The following is a 12,249-nucleotide window of genomic DNA, read 5'->3' on the forward strand; positions in this document are numbered from 1 at the left end:
AAATGTATTAGAGAAGGGACTTAAATATGCCCCTTCAATCCCCGTGAACAAATTTGCTACATTTATAGACATTCATAAGTTTGCACGTATGCTTTCCATAAAACAATTATTTCTAATGAAAGATGAAAATATAATAGATGAAGGACCGGACTTATTACATGTCACACCTTTCAAACCTAAATCACTGATTTTTCCTAATCATGTAAAAGGGAATTTTATAGATACTTTTGTGAACCTCGTTCAGGATGATATACAAGAGATAAAACAGGTGTCAAATCCAACCTTAATTACAAGAAAGAATGGCTTTAAAAATAATTAAAAGCAAATATGAAAATAACCATTAAACACGATGAGGGGGAAGGGCGGGGGAATAGTGGTTATGGATAGCTCCTGGTATGATGGAGAAATTTGTAAACTATTTAATGATAGATCCCATTATCATAAGGTAAGGACAGAGCCCACCAAGGCAATTATGGAGAAATTACAGGTTCATATTAATAAACATCACCAACAAGATAGGGAACAAAGCCTGCAACACCTGTAATTTATATACTCCCAAAAGTTCACAAGGATCTCATGTGTCCTCCCAGAAGACCAATCGTCTCCGGGATAAACTGCAAATCTTTTGGAGTATATAGATTTCTATTTGCAACCCTTGGCCATGACAAATAGATCTCATCTGAAGGACACAAAGGATGCGCTTAAAATTTTGCTCACAATCATGTGGGAAAGTGGCAGTCTTTTGGTGACCACAGATGTTAAGTCATTGTATACCATAATAAATCATCATGATGGTATAGGTGCCACTACTAAATTTCTAGCTAAAAGTGACAAAGACAATTTTTGTTAGACGGTATATCATTTATATTAAATAAATAATTTATGTTCAATGGAGACTTCTATGTACAAAAAGTAGGGATGGCTATGGGCACCAGGTTCACTCCGAGTTATGCAAACATCTTCATGGGTCAGTGGGAAACAGATTTTATCTGGAACCACAACCCATTTGGAGCAAACCTGGTGTCCTGGATGTGGTACATACATGACATGCTATTCCTGTGGAGGGGAGGATGTGATCCACTTAATGATTTTTGTAAGTATTTGAACACTAATGGTTTGGATTTGAAGTTCATCTTTGAGATTAGTGAATCAAGTGTAAACTTCTTGGATATCACACTATATGAGTATGGAAGTTTAAGAACTAGAACATATATAAAACCTATCGACTCATGTACTTACACTCATGCCAGCAGCTGTCATCACAGCAACTGGTTTAATTCAATCCATGGGAGCCAGCTTAAACAACTAAAACTAACTGCACAGATAACAAGATATATCAGGAACAGGTGGAGCAGATGATACATACATTTAATAATATTGATTATGCACCCAAGATTATTGAAAGAGCTCTGAATATCACAAATGAAATAAGCAGAGATACCCTATTACAAGATAAAGAATATAAAGAGATGAAGGCACCTGGATCCAATAAATTTGAATGGGCATTAGTGACGGGATGTAATGCTCAACATAAACTAATTGAAAAATCCTGAAAGATCCTAAAAAAAAGATCCAGTTCTGGGGAAGGTTATTCCTAACAAAACAGTTTTCATATATTGAAAGGCGTCTAATATTGGAAATAATTTAGTCAGAAGTATGTATCCCCGAGAGCAGATAAAGAGGGGAATATCCACAAAGGCGTTCCATAGATGTGGGACCTGTTTAGGGTGTCGGAATATAAAAAGGGAAGTAAGAAAAATAGAGGAAGTTACCATGAATGATATACAATATAAAATAAAATAATTTATCACCTGTAATGTGAAAAATATTGTCTATATTATTGAATGCTCTTGCAATTTATATTATGTAGGACGTACTTCCCATCCTTTAGTGTGCCTTGGTGAACATCTTAGAAACATTAACAAGGGTTTGGAGTCATATTCACTATCGAATCATTTTAGGACTAACCATGGATCAGGGACGTATCTAGAGAGGAGGGGACCCATGTGCAGTCTCCAGGTGTGGGGCCCCTCCTCTCCCGCCCCATAGTCAGCAGCAGCGCTGGTCTTAGCACTCTGAGCACTAGAGATTCTGGCACAGTGCCAGAGTCTACAGCGCATGCGCAAGTCTCCGGTAAAATGGCGGACATTTTTCCAGAGACCTGCGTATACACTGCAGACTCTGGCACTGTGCCAGAGTCTCTAGTGCTCAGACAGAGCACTAACAGCGCTGCTGCAGCTACGGTGACGGGAGAGGAGGTGGCCTATGTGCGGACACCAAGAAGGTGAGTACAGAAGAAATGGGTGCAGAGTGTGCGGTGTGGGCCCTTTCTGGACCGAGGGACCCGTGTGCAACACACACACTGCACCCATTATAGATATGCCACTGCAGTGTCAAAATGGGGCATGTAGGGCCCACTGGGGGAATGCAGTGGGTCCATGTTTAGGGGTGTTGCCAGTCCGCAGAGGGGGTGTGGTTTGACAAACCAATAGAGAGTGCAACATCTGGGCCCCTTCATAAATAAATACAGTAAATTAATCTGCTGCATGCATGATAATGTACCAGATTAATAACAGATTAATAACAGCAATGCACTGTAGAAAATACACCATAGTCCAGTATAAGGTAACATATGTATGATGAATAATTCAAGTGCACAGTCTGGAACCTGATCCTTAGAGCAGGAGGTGGAGCCCCCCCCCCCCCCTTCCCCCCCCCCAGGCAGTGGGGCCCACCAGTGGTTTCCCCTGTACCCCTGTGGGCCAGTCCAAGCCTGTGCCACTGCAAGGATGCTCTGTGGATCATATAAAGAGGTTTGCAGGCATCAAATTAATAGAAGGGAATTGCTGTCAAGAGATCTAAATAGATAGCTGACAAAGGCAGAGATACAATTAATATACTGTATGAGTTTAATACTTTAAAGCTAAATGGTTTGAATGCCGATTTCAAGCTTAAATGGTTTTTATAGCTTTAAAAAAAAATATGACCTGTATCTTCTATGCACATTTTATATATTTTTCATATATTATAATTGTTTGATTGAAGTTTTAATATTTTTTATCAACTCTCTGTATATATCATATTTTGTGTATATCTTTTAAAAATAAAAACTCTTTTATGTACTGTATGTCTATTTAACATATGTTTTTTATTTGTTTTGGAGGTATAACTTGAAGGGGAAAAGCACCGCGCAGGCCATGAGGAAAAAAATTACCCCTCATATATAAATATCAACATGGCCAAATATTGTATGATGTAAAGATCCTGGGCTTTCACAACAATGGAACCCAAAAAGGAGATCTGCACTTGCACTTTGTTTACATGTGACGCTGCATCGACATAAGGATCACTTGATCGGGACTACAGCCATTAAAAAAGACCTCCTTTGGAAAAGGCTGACAGCCGCTATGTCATGCGGGTGATTGATTAACTTGGGGTAGTTTCCCTGTACTCTGCCGGAATTACTATATTTAGAAGTCCAGAATCACGTGACTGAGAACACGTGACCGGAACGAGCAAGGGAAGAGTCAAGTCACCAAGGCAACAACGGAGAAATGAAATTACATGAACAAGAATATCTGTGATGAAATTAAGTCACCATGGAAACCTTACACAAATGCAGGACCATGTGATAGTGCAGAAGTCCTGCGATTGGTGCGGAATAGAATTATGTGAACTAATTAAGCCCATATGTTGTCTAATTAATGACACTGTTAGATTGGTTAGTGGAGGTATTTAAGGATTTCTGGGACAAAAATTCACTCCCTTAAAAAATAACTCAAGAGATTTGAAATGCGTTGAGGGGCTCAAGATGGGTAGTACACAAGGGATATTACACCTGCAGAAGCTGAGGTCCAAGGAAAATACCCTGGTGATTTTCTTTTGGAGATATATGAATTCTGGAAGTGGATGTAGTGGACTTTGGTTGGATTCTCTACATTGGACTATCATTGGAAATATGGGATGTATAAACATTATCTTTCCATTTTTTGTGTAGGGCCGATAGAGGAACACTCATTCTCTTTCAAAAATCTGTATTATTTTGGGGTGTGAGAATCACTCCTCGAGTTATGCCCCTTTTGGCTGCTGTATATATTTGTGCAGGATTTGGATACCCATATTGTGTAAATCTATTGGTGAGAACAGCGCTGCAGAGTGTGAGCAGTGCAGTGCTACTGGAGAGACAAGTGCCAGGTGAGCAAGTGTTGAGACACCGCAGCCGGAGACCAGACACCGCAAGGCCTGAGGAGAGGTGCGGATGCCGCAGCCATCTTGAAACTGAAAGGAGCCATTAAGGACTGTCTGAGCAAGTGAACACCTCCACTTAAGAGGGTCTGAGTGAGTACAAAAATATACAAACAACAAGAGCCCTAGGCAGGGACCCCTATCTATAACTGAAGTAAAGGACGCAGACAGCATAATGCCACATTGCTTAAATTAGACACTGCAACACCATAATTCTGCTAGCTAAGCACTGCAAGGAGTTTAATGAGCAACCCTTCCCTCTACCACATTGAGACTAAGAGATTTAGTAAAACTGAGTTGTGCCAATTCCCCAGTGATATACTACTTCTACCTGAGCTCCAACGTTAATTGCCTGTGAAGATTGAAATACCTTGGCTTGGGAGAGCTAGAAAATTAGTATTGATTATTTCTAATTGTATTTTTCATCACTCTCCTCATCACCACATTATTTAATTCCAATTATTTTATGCCAGTATTTGTGATTCTAATTAATATGTTTATCTGTGATTCCAATGATATTCTGCCATTCTTATGTGATTCCAGTTGATTGTCTTTTGCATATTGAATGCTCATTTGTGGTGCTAACTGTAACATGTCCTCCATGTTATATAATTTGTGGCAAGTTCATTAAATTTATTTTACAACATTATAATGTAATTTACACCCTCATCATCAACCTCCTCATTAGTGATAGAAGGAAGTCCTTCCCAAAAAATTGGTATGTGAGGGCCCAAACAAACCAAGCACTTCAGCCACAAAAGTGTCAGTCTCTGTCTCTAAAGTGCTTAGTTTGTTAAAATGTGCATGTCCTTTCCAATAGTCAACATAAAAGTGGTTGGGAGGTCACAAAGACAATCCCGTCTTGCACCAATTTTCTTTTCATAATGGGCTGTATGGGTTGTTGTTGTTTTTTTTTGGGGGGGAGCACTGCTGATGGTCTTTGCATTACTAATTTGCCATACATTTTTAAAACATAAATAAATGCAATGTGTTTGTGCCTCTGCTTTTTTGCTTAGTTTAGACAGCCAGCCTTTGGCCAATATTGGTGAAGAATATTGTGAGCTGTGAGTTGGTCAAAACTGAGTGGAAGTCACTGGAAAGTAATGTCATTGAGGTTAATAATACTGTAGGAACAAAAAAGCCCCCAAATTATGTGATTTCAGCAGTTTTCATATATTTTTGGATAAAATACATCTCCAAAACCAAAACACGGGGGTCGGCACACATCACCAATATAAATATATATATATATATATATATATATATATATATATATATATATACACACGTGTGTGTTTGTTTGTGTGTGTTTGTGTGTGTATGTGTATATATATATATATATATATATATATATATATAAACAAATCCAACCGGCACTCCACTTAATATATGAATAGTACTTGGGTGTACTCCAAAGAATGGCTACACAAGCAGATGTACTATGGTACATGGGGCAGTGTGCTATAAAGGAGCCAGGGGTGCTTATTTACAAGCATAGGGAAGTTATGCCTTTGAAGGATAGAATGTGTGTTTTACCTGCTTGGTGAAAATACTGTGTCTCCCTGTAGTTTTATAGCCTGCCTGGCCAAATCAAGACACCTGTGAAGGCCCATCTTTTAAAGACAAGAGGGGAGTGTGGTTTACCTGTTAATCTGGGATGGAGAGGATGAATCTGGGTTATATAAGGCCTATTTAGGCCATTTGTCTTTGATGACCGATGCCAGTCAGTGGCCGTTGACTAGGGCGTAGGTCTCTGTCAGTAAGTGACAGGGCTGTGAACATTCTTCTCTGTGAAAGGTGCTGTTTTGCAGTCCAGAATCTGTGTGCATGCCTCCACTATAAGGCTACTTTACCACAGCACACAAAAAAAAAGTTTAAGGAATAACGTAGTGCGCAATGGAGCAGCCAAAAAGTTCCACTCTCCCTGAAGGTCTCGCTCTTCCTTCACCACAAGTGCTAAAGAAAAGCAATAAACGGAGAGAAAACTTAGCCGGCGCTACTCAATGTTGTCACAATTCAATAGGTTCTAATGCTTTAACTTGATCGTATATCATGGAACAGAACAAAATGGAATATGTATAGTGAAACACCGTTTATTGGAAATCACAAACATAAAATATCCAAAGATAAAATGTATCTAAATGGTTCACATTGGTACAAAATGTAGCAACAAGCATACATAAACAGGAGTCCCAGTAAAAAAAGTGCAGTGGATAATTACCAGATCTTAAAGAACTGTGGCCAAACAGTTCTTAACCAGCATTCGGGTTTTGATACATACAAACACGTTTTGTTGGAACAGATGGGTATAGTTTGCTTTCCTTAAACTGAGCCCCTGTGCATTCCCCAATGTGTTTCCACCCCAAACTGGGGACTTTTTCAAGGTGAAGAAGGAATAAATCCAGGAGCAGCACTGTAAAGTGTAAGGGGCATGGTGCTTCTAAACATTATCCTGGCATAAATAGACCAGAAGCAGATCCAGTGGTGCAAGTACAAAGAAAAATTCTTAGTGGTACTGTGTGCACGCACCAAAAAGTGGGTGTGGCTACATTCCACATGGGGTGTGGCCAATAAAAAGGGGGCGTAATACACATACAGGGGGCCAGATACACATATGCCCCCACAGTGCCAGATATGCTCCCACAGTCAGGGCCGGTGCAAGGGTGTTTGGCGCCTCCTGTAAACTATAAAATTGCGGCCTCCCTCCCTTAACTCATAAAGGGACAACATGCGTCACAAAAGAGGGGTGTGGTATCACAAGGAAGGAGTGTGGACACACAATAGCACCTCACAACAGTACTTCCCAATTAATATTACGCTACACTGTAGCACAATCTTATTCACATTACACTGTATGTAGTCCCCATGATTCATATTACGCAACATAGTAGTGTCCCTTATACTTATGTCCAGCATTGCCTGGGTTTCTGTTTATTTTTTAAGCTATTATCCCCAGCACTGCCTGAGGATATTTTTTCTTCTTTCTTTTTACTCCTCTCTCTCAGCACCCCCTTTCTCTTTCTTACTCCCACTACTTTGAGAGTTACAGTACAGGGAGGGTTAGTGCAGGGACGCTGAAGGGGAGATACAGGGAGGGTGAGGGGAGGGACGCTGAAGGGGAGATACAGGGAGGGTGAGGGCAGGGATGCTAGGAGGGAAGGGGGAGACATGGCACACACTTTAGCTAGGGGGGGAGGGGGTTACATGGCACACACTTTAGCTAGGAGGGGAGGGGGTGACATGGCACACACTTTAGCTTGGGGGGAGGGGGGAGACATGGCTCATACTTTAGCTTTGGGGGAGGGGCGACATGGCACACACTTTAGTTAGGAGGGGACGGGTGAGACATGGCACACACTTTAGCTTGGGGGGAGGGGGGAGACATGGCACATACTTTAGCTAGGAGGGGAGGGCGGGACATGGCACACACTTTAGCTAGGAGGGGAAGGGTGGAACATAGAACACACTTTAGCTGGGAGGGGAGAGGAGGATGACATGGCACACACTTTAGCTAGGAGGGGGGGACATGGCACACATTTTAGCTAGGAGGGGTGGGACATGGCACACACTTTAGCTAGGAGGACAGGGGGAGACATGGCACACACTTTAGCTTGGGGGGAGGGGGGTGACATGGCACACACACTTAAGCTAGGAGGTGAGGGGAAGAGATGGTCCACACTTCAGCTTGGAGGGGGGGACATGGTCCACACTTTAGCTAGGAGGGGGGAAGGGTGTGACATGCTGACACACACTATATACTGGAGTCTTGGCCCGCACGCTGCAGCGTGAGGAGACAGAGAAGGGATGGCAGAGGCAGCAGTGTAGTGTACACAATTACTGTTAGTTAGAGCCTGTCCCCAGTCCCCGTCTGCTCCCGCTCCGCCTACACCATGCCCCCTCCTCCCTGTGCGCTGATTACAGTAGACACAGTAGGCTGATCCACTGCTGCTGCACTGTGTCTTACGTTATGCCGGACACACCCAACCGCCTCCACAGTCCACTGCTCCCTGTTCCTGGCCACAGTCAGACCGGCTCTTCTTCATGCTGTTGTCGCTGCTGGCAACCGGCAGCAGCAGCAGTGCACATCATCAAGGTCGCAGAGAGGGGAGAGCGCCTCTCTGCTTTGAAGACCTTGCTGAGCGGGTAGCGCCGCCGCCGGGCCTGCCCAGAGTGCCAGATACACATATGCCCCCACAATGCCAGATACACATATGCCCCCACAGTGCCAGATATGCCCCAGCAGTGCCAGATACACATATTGTATGCCCCCACAGTGCTGCCAGATACACCCCAGCAGTGCCAGATACACATATGCCCCCACAGTGCCAGATATGCCCCCACAGTGCCAGATACACATATGCCCCACAGTGCCAGATACATAAATGCCACCACCGACAGTGCAATATATGCCCCCCACCCACAGTGCAAGATACGCAAATGCCCCCATAATGCCAGATATACCCCGACAATGCCAGATATTCTCCTACCGTGCCAGATACACAAATGCCCCCCAGTGCCAGATATACCCCCACAGTGCCAGATATGCTCCTACAGTGTGAGATACACAAATACCCCCACAGTGCCAGATACACATATGTTCCCACAGTGCCAGATACACAAATGTCCCCACAGTGGCAGATAAACATATGCCCCACAGTGTCAGATACACAAATGCCCCACAGGGCTAGATACTCAAACACCCCCACCCACAGTGCCAGACACATATGCCCCCACCCACAGTGCCAGGCACACAAATGCCCCCATCCACAGTGCCAGATACACAAATGCCTTCACAGTGTCAGACATGCCCCCACAGTACATATCCCCCACTCCCTGTGCTCACCACGTCGTTGTTGCTGCTGCTGTGTAAGCCTCTCTTGCCCCTCAGCTCAGTCCAGTCTCCAGAGTCCGGCGGCGGGTATCTCAAATGAGGCGCCGGTCTGTTAGCCAATCAGAGTTTGCAGACCAACAACCAACCAGGAGCTGTGGAGATCGGACTGAGCACTGAGGGGCAGGAGAGGCACTCACTGCGCTCTCCTCGCCTCACACAGCAGCGGCTGGAAGCATGGCAGCCAGCCTGGCGGTACTGCGTACCAGCTGGCAATTTCTTACCGGTATGCAGTACCGCCCGTACTGCCATTCTTGCAACACTGAGCAGATCCCTAGTGATTCAGTCCGACGCTGTATGTGACCAGCTTGAGCTATGGTGCTGCGGTTTTGTTTTTTTATACCCTCAAACGTGATCTGCTCCTGGACTCTCCTAGGATTGCAATCACTTATGTTGAACTAAGTAATTGATAAGAAGGGTTACTGCAGCTATAAATTAAAAAGGGAAGTCCAGGATCACAGCATTTTGCTGGCAGAAGGGGTCATTCTAGAGGGTATGGCTTTGTGTGCCAAAAATACCCTCCCACATTCTATGTTGATAGAATCATAACAGTTTCTTCCCTGTCAATATAACAAACTATTAATGTCTATTCCACTAGCCTGGGAGCTCTAGGACCCTATTAAGGTTGGATCGCAAAATTTGCGCATTGCAACCGCGAATAGCGATTGTTTCTGCGAACACATTGTGATTCAATGCAATCAAATTTTGATTGACAGGAAGTCAGCGTCTAGGGGAGAAAATATGGTGTTTTGTGGCTGTGTTTGTAAAAAAATGCCGGCATTGCAAGGCGTTTTTTGGGTGGATCTCTGACGTCAGCGATGACTACTTCCAGCCTCTTGCGTATGGCGAATTGTGAACGACCTTGCCTGACGCAGATGGAAAAACTCTTCAATGTTTCAATATTTCCATTTGGTTATGCGATCAAATCGTGAATTGCGATGTGTTCGCAATTTCTGCAATGGCCGTTTTTTCTCTTTTTCTGGGCTGCAACTATTTGATCGCAGCAAATGCTTTTTAGCAAGATTAGTGATCCAGCCTGAATAGGGTGCCCAAATCTGAGTGTGGAACACTGGACTAAGTAATGGCCTTCTCTAGTAGAGGATAGCTCGGGCATCTACAGGTCCTCTTCATGGACGCAGTGAACTATACAGAACAATAGAATTTTTTATGTTGCACAAATGTACAAGTTGGAAACGCCACAGCGCCAAGTATTAAGATGGGTACACACTAGGCGATGTGCTCTATGAGCGACGTCGCCTATTGTTTCCCCTCCCAAGCCAGGATGGTCGGCGGCAGTGCATACACACTGAGCGATATGATGACCCTATCGCTCAATGACGTCACGCCGTGGTCGGGCCATGCAGGCAGCTTTGGACAACACTGTCCAAATTGAGCTGCATGCATGGCCGACAGCAAGCGTTGTTAACGACCCGCGGGACAGCGCATCGCTCGTTGTCACCGGCATACACACTTGCCAGGAAAGTTAAATAAAAGTTGCTTAGGAAGGGTGAAAATGAGCAACGTTGTTTACTTTCTGGGCAAGTGTGCATGCACCTTTAGTCTGCAAGTGTTCCTTTACAACTTAATATTTATAAATGAAATTCTGCATAAAAATAATTAGTGAAACATTTTATTCTGCATACAATACATTTTGAAAGCAATAACAATACACATATACAATATTCTTTTACCATGTATTTACTAAAGGAAGTATGATTTTGTTGTATTACTGTATTTCTTGTTATATTTATGTCTTTATCATTTATAATGAGATTATTTTTGTGTCACTTGGACCCCCCTCCCTCTGTTCTCTGCATCAGTGTGAGGTAATAAATTGTGTGAGTAGTATTGTGTATTGTAGAGAACAGCAGCTCTGGTTGTGTGGGCTGGAAGCACCAGCTAGAGTAACAGGCAGCTTCTCAATCACTAGTGGGAGCTGCAGAGGGACAGCCAGGCGAGAAATGAGGTAACAGCTAAAAAGAAAGGACGAAGGGGAAGCAGTGAGCAGCCTGGAGCGAGAGAGAGAGAGAGAGAGAGAGAGAGAGAGAGAGAGAGAGAGAGAGTGAGTAGCGGCCACACGTCCTGCACCGGGGAGGACAGTCATCTGCATTCAGTGTGTGCAGTGTGTGAGAACCAACACGCAACTGCACTTTCTGCCCTGGCAGGTAAGTGCAGACTAAGCAGGCAGAGCACTACGCAGCGGTTTTCATGTTATGTGTATATATCCAGCAGAGGGGGCACAGGGATACTGAATGATTGTGTATACAGGTATATGGCTGTATGTGTGATAACACACAGCGGAGTCTGAGGAATACAGATACTACTATAGTGTGTGTACAATGTAACTGACTTGTGGTCACCTCCTGTTGTGCGGTGCGCTGTGTGTAGCAGCAGATTGCCTGGGAGTCCTGCAGCAATTGTAGAATTAGCTCGCCTGCTCCATATAGATACAGTATGTGTTGCTGCATCACTGCAACAACTAGTATTCAAAGTAGTATACAGAGTTATACCCGGGCTCTGCCTGTAAAGTTGTGTCAGTATGTTACTAGGACCTGTCATTACAGATCACAGTGGCTGTCATGTCTTTCTGAATATACAGTACATGTGGCTCCTGACTTCTCTGCTCCAACAGGATGGCACATCCTGTTTCAGTAATTACGTCCATTGTGATTATACTTAAATTAGGTACATCGATAATAAATTAACTGTCCTGTTTTAATGAACACATTTGTAGACCAAACCTTCAGGAGTCTTTTATATGGCGAATACTAGTGTTGTATTTACATGGATGGGAAAGCTTTGCCATAAACTACACTGCAAGAGTGAGCCAAACATTTTGTGCTACATTCTCCCAGCAAAGCCCCATTCACTCAGTACAAGGAAGGGAATATTTATGTTGAAATAAATGTACTACAGTATATGTAACAAATAAGAAAGCATGTATGGGTTTTTTCCTTGTGATGTTGCTTCGCTGTCTTCTCAGATTTAATAAATACTGCTAGAGGAATAACATCTACAATTAGCTTGTGGTTATGTACCTTACATTTCTGCCTTTCATCAGATTGATTTGTATTTTCAGTTGTTCTAAATATTCTGTTTTTACATGAATTTCAAAT

General features: G+C 43.4%; 1 protein-coding gene across 7 annotated transcripts in view; it reads left to right on the forward strand.

Annotated features, from left to right (window-relative positions):
• The first annotated feature begins 11,042 nt into the window (after positions 1 to 11,042).
• BMPR1B (bone morphogenetic protein receptor type 1B) overlaps positions 11,043 to 12,249 on the forward strand; it is an 804,535-nt gene continuing 803,328 nt past the window's right edge. For 6 of the 7 annotated variants that reach the window (XM_063917497.1, XM_063917476.1, XM_063917467.1 and 3 more), the window contains exon 1: positions 11,114 to 11,298. The gene's annotated coding sequence lies outside the window, so the exon portion shown is untranslated. The other variant, XM_063917486.1, reaches the window with a different exon arrangement.

This window comes from Pseudophryne corroboree, chromosome 1, assembly GCF_028390025.1.
Source record: "Pseudophryne corroboree isolate aPseCor3 chromosome 1, aPseCor3.hap2, whole genome shotgun sequence".
In the NCBI taxonomy this organism is placed as follows: domain Eukaryota; kingdom Metazoa; phylum Chordata; class Amphibia; order Anura; family Myobatrachidae; genus Pseudophryne; species Pseudophryne corroboree.